The 15,413-nt window shown below is 39.8% G+C and overlaps 1 long non-coding RNA gene across 4 annotated transcripts in view; it reads right to left on the bottom strand.

Annotated features, from left to right (window-relative positions):
• The window catches only part of LOC137767375 (uncharacterized), a 43,308-nt gene that overhangs the window by 26,949 nt on the left and 946 nt on the right, over nucleotides 1-15,413 (bottom strand). For all 4 annotated transcript variants that reach the window (XR_011074517.1, XR_011074518.1, XR_011074515.1 and 1 more), the window contains exon 2: nucleotides 5,993-6,066. This is a non-coding gene — a long non-coding RNA (uncharacterized lncRNA). The remainder of the gene's footprint in view (nucleotides 1-5,992; nucleotides 6,067-15,413) is intronic.

Raw genomic sequence — 15,413 nt, 5'->3', positions numbered from 1 at the left:
TTAAACATATTCAGTCAAACTTTATCTATGATACTGTTAAAAAGGAAATGAGAAGCACAGTTTAAACATAACTTGAGGCTTTTAAGCTGATTCCCAGATAACAAGAGAACTTCTTCCAATGCCTCCGAAATCCTCTAGAATAAGAATGTAAAGTCAGGATGGTAGTTTGTTTATTTGCTGAACATACCTCCTCCAAAGAGTCCTAGATTTTGTAAGGAGATCTTTAAAGCAACAAACATACCTTGAACTGAGTATTAGTGAGATTAGAGGGAACAGCAGGAGGGAAACAGCCAACAAGCTCAAAAAGGGAAGAAAGTTAAGGACAAACAATGGCAAATTCAGAAAAATGTTCGGTCTAAAATTGAGCCCAAACAACATTTTTTTGGGGCCCTCACACTCTGCAGAAGAAAAGCATCCTGAAAACAAAACAAAACAAACCTAGAAACAATACAAATGGCCATCAATAGAGGATTTGATTAAAGCAATAATGGCACCTTCATAATGTGGACTGGTATGTGGCAAGAATGAAGTAGGTAAATCTACATACACTGATGTGAAGAGATGGCCACTCTGTAGTTTAAACAGAAAGTCTCAGAACAATATAGATAATATGATCCCTTTCATTAAAAAACTTACTTATATATGTGTAGAAAATGCATTTAAGGATATATACTAAATTGTTAACAATGGTATTTCTGGGAACGGGTTATAGGCAGCAGGGTTGGGGAGACAGGGGAATTTAATAATTTATTTTTACTTTATAACTTCTGAACTGTTGTATATCCTGCACTTAATTATGGATACCCAGAGTGGTTCCTGGATTTGTACGTGCCCCTTGTGCCACATGGAAGGACTTCTGAAGAGAAATCCTAAGCATCTGCCAATGAACTGTGCATGGCTATGTCCTAGGGGGCATTCTTAGGTAGAAAGAGAGCATGTCCCAGCCAAAGATTTGGCAGGGCACACAAGGAGAGCCATGAGGAGGCCGCTACAAGCATGTTTCATGAGTTTGCTTCCTTAACACAACTCAAGGATGCACCGAACAAATTCCTTGACAAATTTGTTGTTGTTGTTATATAAATGAACCCCTGGAAAAGCGTATAAATAACACTTTTACATCACCAGGCAGTAAGGGAAAACAGTATTTAAGACATGTTGAGGTCAAGAATGTGGCTTTGGGATGATAGAGACATTTTGAATTCTAAGTTTGCCACTTACTAGCTTTGTGATCATAGGCAAATTATATCACCTCTCATTGTTTTCCTCCTCCTTCCTGTGAATCTTTTTGGGGGGGTCTCCTCCTTCTCTTTCCAGCCCTGAAATGCTGGTGTTCCTAAAGCTGCTGCCCAAGGCCCTCTTCTCCTTTCCTTGGGTGATATTATCTTCCTGTGGCTTTAGTGGCCACTGCGTGCCTGTGACATACAAGTCAACGGATCAGGCCAAATCTCTCTCCTTAGCTCCATGCTCTGCCTGATACCTTCTAACGGAACCCCATTTCCTGCATGCTAAAACCCTTTAACATGCTTTACATGGTCCTTCAAAATCTGGGGCTAGGTTACCTTTCTAATCTCATTGCTCACACATTCCCTCTTCCCTCTCTGCTCCAATCAGACCAAGCCATTTTTCATTTCTTCCACTAACCGTGTCCTGTGTTCCTTAAACTCTGGGCTTTTACAACTCTTTGGTCCTCCTGCTCTAGCCTACGTGTCTAGCACCCACCCCGGCGGTTTCCCAGTATTGCACTCCTCACACTGCATTGAATGGCTTGTTTACACATTTGGATCACCCACCAGATCATAAGCCCCAGAAAGCCGGGGTATTTGTCTTGTTTGTCACTGTATACTTAGAACATAACCCCCAGTACTGGCACTTGACAATCTAATTATAGACATTTGTTAAATAAAGCCCTATCATTATAACATGAGCGAGGTGATATAATCATTAAGAATTGGGCTCTGGGTTCAAACTTTAGGTCTACTGCTTAACAGCTGTGCAACTTTTGGCAAGTAATTAACTTATCTGTTCCTCAGTTTCCTCATCTGTTACCCCATCTATTAAAATGCTTCGAGGAAATGAAGCACTAAATGAAATAATTGTTTTCATTACAAAGCAAGTGCTCAATAAATATCAGATAGCTTAACGCTTAGAAAATGCTTAGAACAGTACCTGGCACATAGTAAGAACATAATAAATATTAGTTATTATTATCACTATAAATTTTTGTAATGATAAAAATAATCTCTAATTAGTTTTAAAAGTTTAGATTTCTGTGTATAGATTTTCTTAAACCACAGCGTATTTGTGCTTAGTAAGTCAGGTAGTCTAGTAGCTTTTCCCCTCTACGAAAGTATTTGAATACTTGAGTGGAAAGTTATTAGGGACAGTAAGAGAGCAAGGAAGGAGAACCAACTGTGTTTAGTGTTAATAGTGTTTTAGATTTCAGTTGTTGCAAAACAGTGATTGGACTTTAATGTTTCTATGATTGTTGCTTTTCTTCCCATGGCAGTTCTCAAGCTTGGGTGTGCATCAGCATCATCTGATAGCTTGTTAAACTACCCATCAACTGCCTCTATTTCTAGGTGGTTCTGGGATGGGGCCTGGGTCCGTGGACTTTTACCAAGATCCCCTGGTGATTCTGACGCAAAATGAGGTTTAAGAACCTGTGAGCCGATAAAAAGCAATTGGTTAAAACCAACAACCACTATGTCCAGGTGGCAGCATCGGGCTCAGCAGGACTTCGTTGGAGTTGCCTTCTGGAAAGGGCTCTGAGAGGTTGGTGGAAAGGGCTCTGAGAGGGAGATGCCTCTGCTGCGAGGGGCTATTGTTACGGCCAGGAGAATCCTAAAGACAAAAGGCTTCACCTCCAACAGGAACAGCTGCTGAGGACCCACTCCGGGCTTGCTGGGGGAGGCGAAGAGGAGCTCCGCCAAGAGGTGTGCTGGAAGCACCATTCCAAGCCCTTGCTGGAGGCGCTACCCTGTAGCAGCAGTGAGAATCACCTAGAGAGTTTGTTAAAATGCAGATTCCTTGGTCCTACTCCAGACCTACTGAATTGGGATATGCATTTTAAACAAGCTGCACAGATTTGTCTGAGGCATGTTAAAGTCAGAGAACGATTGACAGAAGCTTGGGCTGATCCCAGTGCGTCGCAGCCTCTGCCAGCTGGAGAGGTGTTTTTGTTTGGTTTTGTCATACTCCCCTTCCCAGCAGTCGGCACGGAACCTAGACTGACTTCTCAGATCTTAGATGGTCACCAGCCCTCAAAGACCAGGGAGGGTGTAACCCGGAAAAGACTTTTGTAAATCAAAGCATAACTTTCTTTGAGTTATTAGATGTTATGCCCTTTTCTGAGGACAACTAGAGTGGGCATTTGGTTTTCAGGAACTGTCTGGTTAAAATGATTTTCTTTCGAGAGAAATCTCAATTGTGGTAGATGGGCCTTGTCTGGATTCCTCCTGTAGGGTCCTGTGAGGGAGACAGGGCTGTCCTGGTACACTTGGCTCCAGTGAGTGAGGTGTTTTGAAGGTGACATCTATTCTCCTTATCTGTCAAAGATAGATGAGCAGGGACTTGGTTGCCGCGGGGGATGTTACCGCCTTGGTTTTCCCATCAAACTCTGTCAGGCTTTGTAACTTGAAGGAATGAAAGAGGGAGCGGGAGAGGGACAGTTTCTAACGAGCTGTCAGCAGGGTCCCACCAGCCTGCCTCAGCCCTGACTTTGTTCCAATGCTATTACGGTAAAAATCCTTGAGTTTCTCTCAGACAAAGAGAAGTGGCCTGGGACTGAGAGGCACAGATTCATAAGCAATTTCCCTCATTATACACTTCCAGTTCTTAATCACCATTTCAAAGAGGAAGAGCTATCAGAGCAGACTTTGAGAATTTTGCCCTAGACAGGATGCACAGCCCTCATACTGTAGCTTAATCAGTGTGCTTTTCTCAGCTGCTTAAAATGGGGGAGACCTGGCTCTCAACATGGCTGAGCTGTAGGAGACCTTTTGTCCCTAGTGATTTTTAGGCCTGGGACAAGGGAGAATTTACAAAGTGCTAACGTAGAGATCTTTCCAGAAGTGGGATCTGCTCGCACGGATGAGATATCCAAAGAACCAGAGAGGTTGTTAGAGACAACGCCAAGTGTAACATCGGGGGTGTGGGGGGAATGTATCTGGAAAAGTCAGAGTAACACAATTCCAGTAATCCCAGAATCGAAAAGCGACAGGTTTAATAACAAAAACCTTGGTGCCCTAGCAGTTTTTGTTTGGCATAGGAATTATAGATTTATGTTTTGTCAGCCACTCTGCTATTTATTATAAAATTATGCATTCAAGATTACAATATTAAAATAATAATTAGCTTAAATAGTCTGTAATCCAGGATTACAGATGGTATGACAACCAATAGCCCTGGAATGCACTTAGAATAGTTACACGAGTAGTGCATGGATACATTCTTGTAAAATATTTAGAAGTTTACACAGCAAAAAGTCCCTTTCCCTCCCATTCCTCTTCCCAGAGGTAACCACTGTCAACAGTTCAGTAAGTATACTTCAGTCATCTTTCTGAACATTTACATACACATGTATGTATATATGCACACTCATCTTTTCGCATAAATGAGATCATATATATTGCTATGTAACTTTAAAAAAACCTGAATAGTATATATATCTTGGAGATATTTTCATAGCAGTACGTATGAGTCTTCCTCATTCATTTTCACATTAGCACAGTACTGCATTATAGGGATGTGCCCTACTTAGGGAATCACTCACTAACTGGTGGACATTAGAATTGTTTCCAATATGTTTGCTATTACTAACTTTTAAAAATGATGTATACCCATGCTGCACTTCAGACCCACTGATTCAGAATATTTGCGAGTAGGGCTTAGGCTTTGGATATTTTCAGAAAAAAACTGGAAAATTCTAATGTGAGGCAAGGATTGAGAATCATGATCTACACATTAAACAAAATAAAACAGAACTCTAGAGCATTTTAAGATAGTACAATCAATTATTATGAAGCAATCAGAGACAGTCAAATAGTCACTGATTAATTTTTAATCATTTACTCTGAAAACACCTTGAGTAAATCAAGTTATCCAAGTGAAAATAAATATGATATTTAATAGCTGCATGGCATTTTTATCTTTGGAAATGCTTTCCTTTTTAAATCTCAGCATCTTCAATTCAAAGCTGTGAGCAAGGTGGGCCAGGAATGACCTTGTCTCTTGTACAGTCCTGGAAGCTGATGGGGGTAAAATGATGCTTCTCAATTTTAATATGCTTAGGAAAAATCTGGGAATCTTCTTAAAATGCAGGTTCCAACTTAGTAGGTCAGGGGTGGGGCCTAAGATTTTGTATTTCTAACAAGCATGAAGGTGACTCTGATGCTGTTGATCTGAGGACCACACTCATTAGTAAGCACCTGGATTAAAGGTAGTGAGCTAAATACAATGGAGAACTCAATTCAATAGAAGAAACTGGGTGTCATTGAAATGATGGACACTTAGCATGACGAAGAAAGGAGTGAAAGGAGAAGGGGATATAGGGTGGAGAAGGATGGACGGCAAAGAAGCTCTTCCTCTACATCAGCTAAACAAGGATGCCTTTCATCTTGGAATCCCATGCCCTAAACAGGGCCACATCCTGAATATGGCACTAAAAGCATTCCAAGCCTGTTGGCTGTCATACCATCTGTAATCCTGGAGCTTGCCCAATACTATTTCTTGTCTCTGTAACTTTCCCTTCTGGGGGATCCTGATGGTAACCCATGGGTCCTGTAGTGTTCATCCCACTGCCTTTCACCTTGTTTACAACCCACTCCTTCCTGGGGGAACCAGAGGCTCCAATTCTGAACTTGACTTGTCTCTGCGCACCATTTACTCTCTTGGTTCAGTGGTCTTCCAGAGGGGACTTTGCAGCCCAACACTGGCTGTTATCTCCGTCAGACATGGAGGAGACACCATAAGTCTCTTGGCGATATCCACTCACCAACTATGACAGTTCCATCTTCTTTGGGCAGTGCCTGTCATCAGTTTTCCTCTCACTCTTTAGAGATTCCTGTCCTGTGTAGGATAAGAATAATAAACATATAAGTACACGTTTCTGATTCTCCCTTCTCTTGATATCTGTTTTTATTTAATTAATAAAGATCTATGTGATTCAGAATAAATTTTTTACTTGCTTTACATTTCTCAACTGAATCACAAAGATAAAGATACTTGTATCTTACTAATAGAAACTAGATTTTTTTAAATGCTGTTTTTGTGTCTTTATCATTTGGAACAAAAGAGCTAGAAGCACTAATAAGATAATAAAGGTATTATTTTAATGGGCCATTTTCCCTTGAAAACATTGGCTGCCAAAACAGATTCCAGAAATTTAAGATTAATATGTGCAAGCTGTAGGGTCTAAGAGGTGCTGCTGGGGTGGGAATTAGAAGGGGAATGCTATCCACGCTGGAGGGAACATTCTGAGGGGAAAGAACTGGCCTCAACAAGATGAATTCCCCTTATTAATATGCTTACACGTTCCTTTTCCATGAAAGGACAAACAGCACTTACCATGGCTGTAATTTTAGTAATTTTATTTGTGCATTGCTTTTATTGTCTGTCTCCCCCATTAGATTAGAGAATTCGTGAGGACAGGGACTTTGTCTTTTTGTTCACCATGTTATCTTTTTTTTTTTGGCCACACCATGCGGCTGTGGATCTTAGTTCCCCGACCAGGGATTGAACCCAGGCCATGTCAGTGAAAGTTCTGAGTCCTAACCACTGGACCACCAGGGAAGTCCCTCACCATGTTATCTTTAGCACCCAGTGCAATGCCTGACACAAGTAGATGGTCAATAAATATTGATAAAATGAATGAAGTGAATGGAAAAAATCATGAAGAAAATTATGAAGAAAAAGAAACAGTGGTGTTATGTTACGAGATGGAGTTTTAATGTAACTAAGGTTAAAACTATAATTAAAACTAAAAAATAAAAGGCTCTCAAGACTACAAAGCTGATAAATGGAATATTGCCTGCCATATCAGTAAACAAAAGATGTCACAGTCATCAGCAATTGCAGCCACAGCCGGTGGTGAGCTGGTGAGCCCTGAGGAAACTCAGGAAGGAAAAGTGTACCTGCCATCTAGCAGCCATCAGACTGCAGCTACTCCCTATGGTGAGCCCTGAGGAAACTCAGGATGAGAAAACACAGGATACTGGCCCCAGTTAGCTGAAGTACATATCAAAGGAATGATTTCAGTGAGCCCAGACTCGCATCTTCCCATACGTAGAAAAGCAATAAATTCCTTGAGATTTCTAGTTTTCTTTAATTAACAGTAATCATTTGTTCCTACTACCTGCCCTTTGTCGCAAAACTCCTATATATCCTAGCTCCCCCCTCGCCTCCTCAGAGCAGTTCTCTCAGGGTTACTTGAGATGCTGCCTCCTGGGCTTGAAGTCCTAAAAATTCCCACCAAATAAAACATAACTCTCAACTTTTAGGTTGTGAATATTTTCTCAGTCGACAAAGCTTAGCTACGGAAGAAGGATTCCTGATTGGAAAAGTTGGAGACCCATTGCTTTAGTCATGTGGAAAATTAAAACTCACACCTTATCCCTTTAAATAATTTTGACATTGTTAGGTCATTTTTCTTTGTAAGCCCTATGCCTCTTCCATTTCTAGAGCAGGATGTTTCTCTGTTCAGAACTTGGAACTCTTGTATGGAAATTAATATGATGTCAGAAAGCAAATACAGTGATTTCATCACAGAACAAGGACCTCCTGTGGTCTTTTTAAACTCAAGTAATGAACCAGTAATACATTTTAAATATTTTTTAAAATATGTTCTACCTTAAGGAGAAGTTGTGGGATTAAATTTTGGTATGCATTAATATAAAATATTCTGAGGTCCCTGGAATAAAAGCACAATATAATATCTAAAACCAGAACATCTCATTCATTCTTTCACTCAATAAACTTTTATGACACCAGAGGCCATATGGCACAGCGGAGCAGGGACCCTGAAGATAGGCTGTCTAAATTCATATCCTCGCCATTTTATGGTTGTGCCATTTTGGGCAAATTGTTCCAGTGCTTTTTGCCTCAATTGCCTCATCTGTTAAATGGAATAATAAGACAACCTACTTCCATTGTTATTGTAATTTGAGTTAGTTTTTATTGAGCACTTAGAACAGTACCTGCCATATAGTGAGCACTATGTACATGGTTTTAAATAAACAAACTCCTGTAATGTGCCAAGCAGGTACAAAGCACCAACAGGCTTCCAGGAAATTAGTGAGCTAGTATCTACTGAACACTTGCTATGTATCAAGCACTAATCTGTAGGCAGTTTTGTATCAATTTTTATGACAACTCTGCTGGAGATATCATCCTCCTTCATTCCTTCAGCCAATATTTGTTGAGTGTTCACTAGATGTCAGGAGCTGTTTTTGGTCCTGAGACACAATGTCTTGGGATTTATGTTTTAAAAAATTACTATTTTACTAACAAGTGATTTTCAATAGCTCCCTCGATTTCCAGATCAGCTCAAAACTGTAGTGTGTCACATTAATCTTTATTAAAACATATCCTCATAACTTCTGAAGTTTTAAATTACTACATTTCTAGAGCTTTGTAGAACTATTTTCCTCCGTCTGTTCTACTTAATTACCAGTGTTAGAGACTATCTTAATTTTGTATTCTTGTGAAGTCTCCTTCAAATCTGTTATTTTTTCAATAAAAACTTGATTTTTTAGGTTATAAAATAACACCTTTGTTGGAAAGTATGTCATTGTTTATTTTTCTATTAAAGCAATGCTGCAAGGCATAGTTGTATATGACTGTCTCTCTTTGTAAACTTGTATAAATGTCTTTAGGATAGATTCCTAAGAGGAGAAATTGCTTGGTGAAATGGTATAGGCATTTAAATTTTGACTGATATTGCCAAAATGCATTCTAAGAAAAGGGTTTATCGATTGACACTCTCATCAATAGTGCACGAAAGTGCCTACCCCACCCTGCACTCTCAATGATACTATTTTATCCATATTTATAAATATTTTTGTCAGTCTGATGGGCAAAAATGGATTAATTGGTGTGGTTTCAATTTTATAATGAGTATGATTTTTGGTCCATTTATTGGCCATTTGTATTTATTCTTTCCTGATTGATTTCTCTATATCCTTAATTCATTTTTATATCAATACAATGAAGCGCTGAGTATCTAATAGATGTGACTGATAAGCAGGCTGCAAATATTTTTTCCAAGTCATCATATTTTAATTTATGGTGTCTATCGTCAATGCTTTTCTTTACGGCTTCTGAGATTGTGTCGTGATTGGGAAAGTCTATTCCACCCCAGTACTGTTTCAAAAATCTCTACTATCTTCCCTATTTTGTTTGCAGTTTAAATATTTAAATTTCAAAAAATTGCTACAGTGATAGCAATAATGATTAAAAATAGTACTTACTTTTCAGTAATTAACAGAAGTCACATATTCTGGAAATCAAATAATAATAGAGTTTCTTTTAACGTGATAGTTTTCTTCACATAAATGTTTAATTATATGCTAGACATAAATGACCTGTGAAAGCATTTTATAGAGGCGCCTCTCTTTTCTGGCATACCTTCCCATGTTTATAGAAAATGGCGAGAAAATGGTTAGAGAGAGACCAGGACAGAACCTCTCTGAGGGGAGTGAGAATTTAAAACAGAGTAGAAGTCTTTCGATTACCTTGTTCTACACATCCTTATCCACAGAGTGAAAGTCCTATATTTTTTTCCTGTTTTTGCCCAATCAACAAAGATGTGCTTTGGAAAGCAGGTGATTTGGAAGATAGTTATTAAGAATTAATTCTGGATGAAAAAGTTATAGAGATCTGTTGTATACAATGTGCATGTAGCTAAATCTACTGTACTATACACTTTAAAATGGTTAAGATGGTAAATTTTATGTTATATGATTTTTACCATAATTAAATAAAGAGTTAATTCTGCATTAGAGTGTATGTTTTTAATCAATCAACAAATATTTGAGTATCTATTATGTACCAAATATCTTGTTGCGGTGCAGGATACCGGGAAATATAATTGGTGGTTTCAGTTCTCAAGGAACTAAGAAGCTATCAAGTTGGAGAAAAAAGTTAAGTATGCATGAAAATGTACAATCTCAGGCAATGTAATGATACCAAATGAGGAGAAGAGACACAAATTCTTATAGGAGTTTAGAAAAAGCAGGAATCTGACTACAGTGATAGAAATATTTGTTAGGTACTTAAAGGGCTTTCAAAGCACTTTAACATATATTTTCCAAATTGACCCTTTTACCAGATGTAGGAGACATTATCTCCGTTTAACAGATGAGGAAACAAAGGCTCAGAGGTTGTAATTTTTCCAAGTTCACACGGCAGAACTGGGAACTAGACTCAGTGTCTTCCAGTTCTTACTCCTAGTGGGATTTATTTAAGTTGGCACTGAAGATTTGCTGCCGGAAAGTTTTGAGGGTTACAGCAGAATCCAAATGTGCCAGGGACACTATGGTTATGTATTTGCTAGAATTATGATTATTCTCTCCTCGCTGTCATCCTGCCAAAGAGCATCAAGTAACTTTTAATACAAAATAAGGGATTATTATTTTCTTGCTAGTTACTGCATAGAGAAACTCAAGTCAAACTGCAATTGAATGAGGATTAACATGCAAGACTTTAATTTCACCGCTATATACACACAGCCATTTAGCCAACTGCAGTCCCATGACAGACATTCCTTACCCATCATGTCTGACATCATTCTTTAAAGTCATAATACATATGGTACAGTTAAGACAGGTCTGATCTGACCCAGGTGTGACAGAAAGGAAAACTAACACAGACAGCAGAATAAAGTCAGTGAATTCAAATTTAAAAGCAGTTATCAGGGCTAAGACCATATGACTTACACACATTTTTAAAACCACATCCTGCTAGTTCAGTGGACTGACTTCTCCCCAGAAAGTGCAGAGGAGCATTAGGTCTGTTCATACAATAACCCTGTCTGATTGCCCAGGGTCAAGCTACTGTTTATCTCTGCCAGACACAACCCATATCCTGAACAGAGCCCATATCCTAAAACCTGCGTTTTTCACCAATTACTTCAGGGCAATACAGGCTCTGACATCCTTTCTACATAATCACCTAAACAAGAAAAATACTCTAATTTTTTGTTTTTTAAGTATTAGGTAAAAGTAAATGCACAGACACAGTGGTCAAGAGCTTTGCTTTTCATTTTCCTTCTCGCGAGTGCTCAACATTTTGCAAAAGAAGGGCAGTGCTGCCCTCTGCTGCAGGATGTTGGAATGTTCACAATACACTTCTACATCCACGCACCACCCCGCACCCCACCCCAGCCGTGTCGGGTAGAGGAAGACAATCTATTACAAGGTTTTACACTACCCCTTTAGGAGTTGTTTAAAAGAAATGTGTTCTTGGAAAATACATTGAATTTGTTTCCTTCATTATCTCTTCATCTACCTTCCTCTTGTATCAAAGCATAGGACTTTTAGGACATGACCTAAAAACAAAAAAAAGGATATTACAACTTGGGGGGAAGAAAGCTTAAGACATTGCTCTAGAGGTAAGAGGCTGTGTTTTGATGCATTTAGGGAGAAACGGGGCAAGGGGAGGAAACTTTCTTCTGACTTTAAGGTCTGTAGCCTTCTGGTCTTCTGTCATTTGGAGCGTTCTCATTAGCTTTTAGCTAGGGTGATCTATTACCTTCTCTCTGTTTCTTTGACTGGAGATGACAGTCACCTGCGCATGTTAAGAGAGCAGTGGAATAGGGTTTCTAAAACACTCTCTACTCTTCAGAAAAAGATAATATAGAAATACAGGGCTTCCCTGGAGGCGCAGTGGTTAAGGATCCGCCTGCCAATGCAGGGGACACGGGTTCGAGCCCTGGTCCGGGAAGATCCCACATGCCGCGGAGCAACTAAGCCCACGCGCCACAACTACTGAACCTGCGCTCTAGAGCCCGTGAGCCACAACTACTGAGCCCGTGAGCCACAGCTACTGAAGCCCACGTGCCTAGAGCCTGTGCTCTGCAACAAGAGAAGCCACCACAATGAGAAGCCTACGCACTGCAACGAAGAGTAGCCCCTGCTGGCCACAACTAGAGAAAAGCCCTCGCGTAGCAATGAAGACCCAACGCAGCCAAAAATAAATAAATAAATTTAAAAAAATACAAAGGTCTATTATTAATATAGCTACATTTTAATTAATTATTAAATGTCGTGTTACCTTTAAATTGCTTTGAGATTTTACAGATCTCTACAAAGACTTCTTGAAGGGTTGAAGATATTAAGAATTATGTTCTCTGTTTTCCTTTCCATTAAAAAAAATTTCAGAGTACATGCCCTCAAGAGGCCACGGCAGACAGACTTTAAAGATAGTCTAACCATTACCCTATAGCTACCCAGCGACTAAACTGTAATCTTCATGATAATAATTTCTACAACTGCGTTAAATGCATGTGTGTGTGTGTGTGTGTGTGTATCAACACCAAGAAAAAAATCTTTTTTCCCCCAATTTACAGATAAGAATACTAAAACTCAGACATATTAATTTACTCAAACTTTCAAAACTAGTAAGAGGCAAAACTAGAATTTGATTTCAGAATTTGATTGAAAGCCTATGCATTGTTCTACTATGCAGCTGATCAATGAACAAACTAAACAAATCTCAAAGGCACATGCTCGTAGACAACATCTGTGATGATGACAACGATGATAGTTAACATACTGAGTACTTACTAAGCGTCCAGTACAATTCAAAGCATTTTAGAGTCAATCATTGGATAACATTAAATCATTTAATCCTCACAGCAACCCCATGAGGTAGAAATATTATCTCCACATTATAAGTAATGAAACTGAAGTATACAAAGGAAATCTAGTCCCAGAGGCCACGCTTTTAACCATTATGCTACACTGCTTCTTAAGTAAAGTACAAAAATTATATAGCACAACAATTTCTAAATGGTGCCCTGGAACTTAGTTACATTAATAAGTAGATAAAACCTATCCATAGTTTTCAGTCCTGTTGATATCTCTGTTATACAAAGGCCTCAGCAGCTTTAAAAAAAGTTCTGCCCATGTAGGTGCCTAGTTTAGAACTAACATTAGACCTTGTCCACCACAGGCCTCACTAGACATGCTCTTCTATGAAATAGGAATCAGCAAGAGACCTTCACTTGGTCCAATCCATGTGTGCAGGTGGGGAGACAAGTCATACATAAGGGAGGGAGGAGAGAACTGAGGGAAGAGATGCAAGGGGAGATGGTTCCACCAAGGCACAGCCAGGAAACAAGCCAGTTAAGCTGAAGGGAGTGGTTGATAAGCGATCACTTTCCTTAGCAAGAGTAAACTCAATACAGTCAGAAGCCAGCACCAGCTTAGGGGCTCTACACTTACTTTCTTGCCCACGATTTGGTCACACGGTGACTATCAAACAGATCTCCTCTAACAGCTTTGTTTTTTTAAAAATTTTATTGGAGTATAGTTGATTTACAATGTTGTGTTACTTTCAGTTGTACAGCAAAGTGACAGCTTTGGTTTTTAAAGAAACTTTTGTTCAGTGCACAACTCAGCTTCTAAATAATATCCTACCCTTAGTGACAGCATATACCCAAATATAACCATTCCAAAGCGCTTAGTGCTTAAGTGCAAAGTGTGATAAACTCCTCCCTGCCTTGTGGCTAAGCGTAGACCTTCTGGGTATCAGCAGCAAGATTAAGTACAGTAAGCAGGTGTGGATTTGCTTAGAGGTCCATGCAGTGCCCCCTACTGCCCTGGCCTGCCTCTTATGCTATGCGGCAGGGCTGCCTAGCCCCAAAGGCTTCAGATTTCCAAGCGAGTATATTCTAAAGGAATTCATTCCCGATCAAGCTGTTGCTATGTGGTTCTTACTTCCTCCAATTCTTTTGGAAAAAAAAAAAAAAAAAAAAGGCAGAAGGGAGATGGTAGGGACAGATAGTTGTAATGAAGTCAGGAGCCAGGGGAATACCTACCCCTTTTCCTTCTGATCCTTACTGCCCTTTCCCTGGACACTCACTTTACCTGGCTGCCTATTAGTCTGGGCAATGTTTGCCTCTCAAGAATCTTTTGCTTGAATTATCCATTCAGCAGGGAGGCTGTCTTGCATCCATTCTAAGTCAAAGTGTTAAAATTAGTGATGGCCTGGAAAGCATTTTGTTTACTTCAATACAGGCATTTTGCTTAGAGGGGCAGGCTGCAGGGCTCAAGATAGAAGGGTACTGAACTTAAAGTAATCTCCAAGAAACATATTCCCGAGGAAAAAGGTTTGAGACTTGCATCCCACATAATATGCAATCCCTTCCCCCAACACCCAGTAACTGTTTGCCCCTTTCTAAAATTCAGAACAGGGGCTTCCCTGGTGGCGCAGTGGTTGAGAATCTGCCTGCTAATGCAGGGGACACGGGTTCGAGCCCTGGTCTGGGAAGATCCCACATGCCGCGGAGCAACTAGGCCCGTGAGCCACAACTACTGAGCCTGCGTGTCTGGAGCCTGTGCTCCACAACAAGAGAGGCCGCGATAGTGAGAGGCCTGCGCACCACGATGAAGAGTGGCCCCCGCTTGCCACAACTAGAGAAAGCCCTCGCACAGAAACGAAGACCCAACACAGCCAAAAATAAATAAATAAATAAATAAAATTCAGAACAGATAATTATGGGGACATGAAGAAAAACTGCATATGGTACTTTCTTTGCCCCTATCAGCACTGACTTGGTTATGGGGCTGCTTAGGTTGCCAATAAATATTTATTTGGACTTAGCTAAGTTGATAATGTTTAGGTAATTTAGGGTTGTTTTTCCCCCAGGGAATGACGTAAGGAGTGACCATGACATTGTCGGCTGATGCTGTGAAGATCATACTTTTAAATCAAACTTTGGTAAGGCTGGGCTATACAACATCTCACTCAGCAGTTGCCCTTTGCCTCTGCTTATGGAAGCACCGAAAGTTCATTGTCATTTCACCTTCGGTGTTGAACTCACAATCTTAGAGGAAAGTGTTGTTAATGAAACACTGTTGACAGTTATCTTTAAAACCAGAGGCTAATTTTCTGAAAAGAAGCAAATGATACAAAGGTTGGCAGGTGTTGCACAAAGGACTTTTGGCTTATGTTTGTTACTTTGAATGAAAGATTCATTTTGAGATTTGTCATATTATCCAATGAATAGAGGGTAAGGTAATGCTTTTTTCTGAACCAACAGAACTGACTCCTCCTGCCACCATTTATTGAATACTTACTAAGTGCAAGAAACTAAGGGAGACTAATACAGGGTTAAGATCTCTAGCCCAAAGAAATTTACCATCTACAAGGGGTGTGCAGATGTGCAATGATGACAACAGCTAACATTTAGGGAG

This window comes from Eschrichtius robustus, chromosome 7, assembly GCF_028021215.1.
Source record: "Eschrichtius robustus isolate mEscRob2 chromosome 7, mEscRob2.pri, whole genome shotgun sequence".
NCBI classification, from domain to species: Eukaryota; Metazoa; Chordata; class Mammalia; order Artiodactyla; family Eschrichtiidae; genus Eschrichtius; species Eschrichtius robustus.
This window is presented reverse-complemented; position numbering and strand designations above follow the sequence as displayed.